The sequence below is a fragment of the Hyperolius riggenbachi genome, chromosome 9, assembly GCF_040937935.1.
Source record: "Hyperolius riggenbachi isolate aHypRig1 chromosome 9, aHypRig1.pri, whole genome shotgun sequence".
Classification (NCBI taxonomy): domain Eukaryota; kingdom Metazoa; phylum Chordata; class Amphibia; order Anura; family Hyperoliidae; genus Hyperolius; species Hyperolius riggenbachi.
This window is the reverse complement of record NC_090654.1, coordinates 275,218,215-275,224,214: the sequence shown is the minus strand read 5'-3', so window position 1 is coordinate 275,224,214 and position 6,000 is coordinate 275,218,215. Positions and strand designations below refer to the sequence as shown.

The following is a 6,000-nucleotide window of genomic DNA, read 5'->3' as shown; positions in this document are numbered from 1 at the left end:
GGTTCTCTTTAAATTAGCATTTAGGATAATTCTAACTGCAGGAAAGGAAAAAATAATAATCGTGATATTAGTGTTCTTCCTTTTCTCATTAGTCCAGTTCTACAAACAAATACACAAATGCCAGTAGTTGTGACATGTAGAGGGCTGTGTATCTACTGATCACCAGCACAGAACCAGCACTTGTTTGTCTTTTGTTTCATAAACTATTGAAAACTTTGGCAGCTGCACTGAGCCAGCAGCGGTCACGTGTCAGGTGAAGGCTGGGGACGGGCTCCCTCTAGCGGCCCGCCAGCGGTACTGCTTCCTCTCACTTCCTCCCTGTGTACAGAAGAGCAGGCAGTGCTGCTGCTGCTGCTGCTGAACCTCCAAGTTCCAGGCTTCGCTGCTGCCGCTTCCTCCTCTGTCCCCCTCTCAGGCCCGAGCAGAGGGTGTGTCTGCCAGCCAGGGGCTCTCCTCAGTGCCTGGGCACCCAGCCTGCCAGCAGAGACACCAAGGGAGGGACCCAGCTGAGCAAATGGAGCTCTGAGAGAGGGGGAGGGAAAAGCAGAGAGAAGGAGGGAGACAGTCCAGGAGAGACATCACAGCAGCCAGAGGGAGACCTGCAGCTCACCACAGGCGGCACCCACTCACCAGGTCAGTATGGAAGGTGCTATGTGTCTGGGAAGGGGGTGGTGGTGGGGTGCCTGACCTAGATGGCCAGTGCATGGCTGGCAGGGGAGAGGGGAGGCATGGGCAGCACAGGGGCTCAGCCAGCCTCACATGGCATCACCAGGGCTGCTGGATGTGCCATTCTCACCGGCCTGGGGGCAGCACAGGGGCTCAGCTTACATGGCATCACCAGGACTTCTGGATGTGCCACCCTGACTGGCCTGGGGGCAGCACAGGGGCTCAGCAACCCTCACATGGTACCACCAGGACTTCTGGATGTGCCATTCTCACTGGCCTGGGGGCAGCACAGGGGCTCAGCCAGCCTCACATGGCATTACCAGGGCTGCTGGATGTGCCATTCTCACTGGCCTGGGGCAGCACAGGGGCTCAGCTTACATGCCACCCCCAGGACTGCTGGATGTGCCATTCTCACCGGCCTGGGGGCAGCACAGAGGCTCAGCCACCCTCACATGGTACCCCCTGGGTGCTGCTATGCCCAGGACTGCTGGATGTGCCATTCTCACTGGCCTGGGGGCAACACAGGGGCTCAGCCAGCCACTCATGGTACCCCATGGGTGCAGCCATGCCCAGGACTGCTGGATGTGCCACCCTCACTAGCCTGCAGGCAACCTGAGCTCCCTCCTGCCCTGCTCTGCTCTGGGCCAGTGCTGTCACCTGCTGCTGCAACCTGCTGCCCACCAGCTGCTGGAGAACTACAGACCCCAGCATGCCCCCGCCAACAGGCCTTCGATACAAGCTGATGGCTAGAGCCGCTGGTCAGGTGTAGGTTACCTCCAATGAATTAGTTATTTTCCTGAGTTGGCAGCGGTCGGCCTCTGGCATGCTGGGACTTGTAGTACTTCAGAGACCGGGAAGTTTATTACGTATAAATGTTTTGTGTTAGTATAGGTGACAACTTTAACTGTTCCTGGGCATGCTGGGACTTGTAGTTGTTCAGTTTTTGAAGATCTGGCTGTTTATTACGTCTAAATGTGTTGTGTTTGTATAAATGACTGCTTTCGTTATTCTGTGGCATGCTGGGACTTGTAGTTCTTCAGTTTTTGGAGATCTGGAGGGTTAATATGTATAAACTACTGTTTTAGTTATTCCGTGGCATGCTGGGACTTGTAGTTCTTCAGTTTCTTGCGATCTGATGGATTATTGCTTATAAATGTGTTGCCTGTATAGATGACTATCTTAGTGACTCCCTGGCATGCTGGGACTTGTAGTTCTTCAGATTTTGGAGAGCGGGCAGTTTATGACTGTGCTGCGTTTGTACAGATGACTGCTTCAGTTATTCAGTGGCATGCTGGGACTTGTAGTTCTTTCAGCTGTGGCATTTTTTTTTTCAATTGCAGCAGAAACCTAAAGTTTTATTGTGTTGGGAACAGCAAAGGAAATAAACATTAGTTTATTTTTACTATTTAGTTTAGTAATATTTTGTGCTTATAAATTACTTCCTAAAGTTTGTCGCCTGCAAAAGAATTAACACTCAGTAGGCCTCATGCTTATCCTATATAATAAAATCCAAGTGTGTGTGTGTGTGTGTGTGTGTGTGTGTGTGTGTGTGTCTGCTCATAACGAACTGCGCATGTGCGCAGAGACACTGAGGGGGAGTGACGTGCGGCTTCAAGGGGCGGATGGGTCCAACGGGTGCGCACGGCGAGCGCACATGCAGTGACAGACCTAGAGCCCGTTTTTAAACAGGCTTAGGTCAGCTAGTGTTAGATAATCTTCTTCTGTAATAATTGTTCTGCAATGAAATCTATTGTGTGTACAGCCTCCTCATGACATCATTTTTGTGAACCGCCATGGCGAATCGATAAACGGCAAGCGACGATGGAGCGCACTGTGTCGTTACGTACACTGCAGGACACTGCTCGCTTGTATGCTGCTAGTCGTTCTCTCCCTGAAGCGGCACAGGCTTCTTGGCTATAGCTGAACAGCGCATCAGTACAACCTTCTTTCCTGAAACTGTCATTCTAATGATCCACACGTGTATGTGTGTTTGCCTTGCAGCCTTTCTCTCTGTAGTCAGGCTCTGTCATACATGTGACAACTGATGTCAGGGATTGGGATCCGGTCCCCTTGAGCGACATCACTGGGCCAGCCTGTACAGACGCTTGTCAGCTGTGTAGCGGACAATGCTAGTTGTTGCTGTTGGGGGAGCGGGGGCCGGTCGTGCGTGATGTCACGCAGCAGGTGGGGGAGCGGGGGCCGGTCGTGCGTGATGTCACGCAGCAGGTGGGGGAGCGGGGGCCGGTCGTGCGTGATGTCACGCAGCAGGTGGGGGAGCGGGGTCTAGTTGTGTGTGATGTCACGCAGCAGGCGGGGGAGCGGGGTCTGGTTGTGTGTGATGTCACGCAGCAGGCGGGGGAGCGGGGTCCGGTCATGCGTGATGTCACGCAGCAGGCGGGGGAGCAGGGTCCAGTCATGCGTGATGATGTCACGCAGCAGGCGGGGGAGCGGGGTCCAGTCATGCGTGATGTCACGCAGCAGGCGGGGGAGCAGCGACTTCAAAGGAGTTGGCCGCTGCTTGACCAAGGTGATCCACCAGGCTGATCGCTTGCTGAGCGGCTGTCACTGGTTGGGGGTCTCTGGACACACGCCTGACTATCAGCTGAGGTGGTCCTTATCGGACGCCTTGACCAACTTTATGTCTGGTACACATGATGAGATTTTCTGGGAGATTTACTGCTAGATCGTTTATTTCCAGCATGTCCAATATGACTTCAGAGTGATTTTTCAAGTGAATGTAAAATCGATTGGAAAATCAGATTGGACATGTTGGAAGTAATCAATCTGGCTGTAAATCTACCAGATATTCTCATCCTGTGTACCTGGCATTAAGGTGGCCACACACTTATAGATTTGCAGCAGATTTGACCATCAGATTCCTGTCAGGTTGAATCTGACAGGAATCTGATGTGTGCCACACACTAGGAACAGATTTCAGGATGAAATCTATTGGAAATCGATTTAAAGGGGCCCATACACCTAACCATTTTCTCGCCGATATACAGCAGATTCGATCACTGTGATCGAATCTGCTGTGAAATCGTTGCGCAAACGCTGACCGAACGATCGATTTCTGTCCAAAATCGATCGTTCCCGTCAATCTGTGCGGAGGATTTCACTCGATCGCCGGCGGGTCGGGAGTGCGTCGATAGTGGCGCTCGAATGTCCGACGACCTGCGCTAGCAGCAATACATTACCTGTTCCGCCGGCTCGTGTCCCTGATGTCACCGCTGCTCCTTCTCCGCTTTGCTCCGGCAGCCTTCACTTCTTCCTGTCCGGACAGGAAGTTTAAACAGTAGAGCGCCCTCTACTGTTTAAACTTCCCTGGACAGGAAGTACAGTGATGCTGGAGCCCGGAGCGGAGAAGAGACAGTGGAGACCAGGGGACTCGTGCCGTCCGGATCAGGTAATGTATTCAGGGGGGGGAGGGTGGGCGGTGGCTGCGAGAGGAATCTATCTGTTGGTCGATCTAATGGCAAATCGACCAGTGTATGGCCACCTTAAAGTCATTATTGAACCATTAGATCCAATGCAACTCTATGGGCCATCGATCTGCCGCCAGCAGCATACTTTTTTGGTCAAGGGCCGGGTCAACATACTTCAGACTGCTAGGGGGCTGGAGTATACATGAAATGATGTAGAAAAACATAACATTGAGCCTAGGTATTGTAGATAGCGCCTATTAACATGGGCAGCCCTCATGCCTACAATTTAACCAGAGCAGATGTTATGCCCCCAACTCAGCAAGTACAGATATTATGTCATCAACATAACATGTGCAGATAGTATGCCACCAATACAGTGCAGATATTGTGACCCTAACATGGCAAGTCATATGTGAGCCATAATGTCACCCAATGGCCTGCAGCACAACCCAGTAGCCAGCAAATGACTGCTTTCTGGCATCCATGTGGAAGGTTGGTGCCAGAACTGCTATTCTATATGCAGGCCACCAATATTTAAAGATGCAGCAGACCGCATACTGTTAAGGAAATAAATCAGTGAAACATTTGTTCCAAATTGTAAAACACATTACCTCCACCTCCCCGCCATTAGGGCAGCCCCCTCCTTCAACATCTTCAAGAAGGCCCTCAAAACTCACCTTTTCACTCTGGCCTACTACCCCTCACAAGTGCTCTAACCCTGCAGCTGAACTCTGGTCCCCTTCCTTTCATGACCTTACCTCTCCCTCTAGATTGTAAGCCTTTGGGCAGGGGCCTCCTCCTTTTGTGTCCTACCTGATCATGCACCTCCATTACTGTGAACCCATGCTATGCATCTGAGTGAACCTAACGTGCCTAATCTCCATGCTCCATCCAGTGACTGACTAAGCATTACCTTGTACTAATACTGTGCTGTGTGATCTGGTTGGTCTTGTATTCCTGTATTGTCATATTGCTGTATGTCACCCCTAAATATTGTCTGTAACCTAAATCAATGTCCAGCAATGTTGGCGCTTTATAAATACAATAAATAAGTAATACATGTTTGTGAGTGGGGGGGGGGGGGGGGGGCGCTTTCGGCCCGCGAGCCTTAGTTTGAGATCCACTGACCTAGATTTTCCATTTTTGGCTGCAAATCAATGGATTTGAGAGAATTGATTCCATAAAATCGTTCGATGGCTGAAATCGACCAGTGTGTGGGCCTCATTTAGTCAGGCATGTGTAGGAGGCTTCAGATCTGATTACATTGATCTGTGAGGTAAATAGAGGGAGAGGTAAAAAGACAATGGTATTATCTTTAAAGACAATAGAATGGGTGGGGTTGTTTCCAGGAGTAAACTGAAAGCTTGTGTGTAACTCAGTCAGACCATTATGCTCGGTACACCTAAAACAATTTTTAGATAGGAAATTATCGGTCTGATAGTAAAATTTACCAACAGGTCTGATCTGATTTCCGATCAATTTTTCATTCACTTCCATGGAAAATCGATTGCAGTCAGATCAGACCTGTTTGTAATAATTGATCTGACAGTAAATCTGTCAGAAAATTGCATTATGTGTACCTGCCCTAGCATAGAGGGGCCCATATACTGGTCTATTTCAGCCATCGATCGATTCTATCAAATTGCCCATTTGATCGATTTGTGGCCGATTTCGATGGACTTCATCTATATGACAGGATGGAAAATCCAGGTCTATCGGTTGCTGGCAGCAGATCGATGGCCCATAGAGTTGCATTGGATCTAATAGTCCAATAATGCATTTAGATAGATTTCCAATAGATTTCATTCTGAAACCTATTGGAAATCTGTTCCTAGTGTGTGGAACACATCAGATTCCTGTCAGATTCGACCTGACAGGCATGTGACAGAAATCTATCTGATGGTCAAAT

The 6,000-nt window shown here is 49.9% G+C and overlaps 1 protein-coding gene across 1 annotated transcript in view; it reads left to right on the top strand.

Annotated features, from left to right (window-relative positions):
* The first annotated feature begins 300 nt into the window (after positions 1 to 300).
* ITPK1 (inositol-tetrakisphosphate 1-kinase) overlaps positions 301 to 6,000 on the top strand; it is a 208,147-nt gene continuing 202,447 nt past the window's right edge. Inside the window, exon 1 of the mRNA XM_068254616.1 lies at positions 301 to 633. The gene's annotated coding sequence lies outside the window, so the exon portion shown is untranslated. The remainder of the gene's footprint in view (positions 634 to 6,000) is intronic.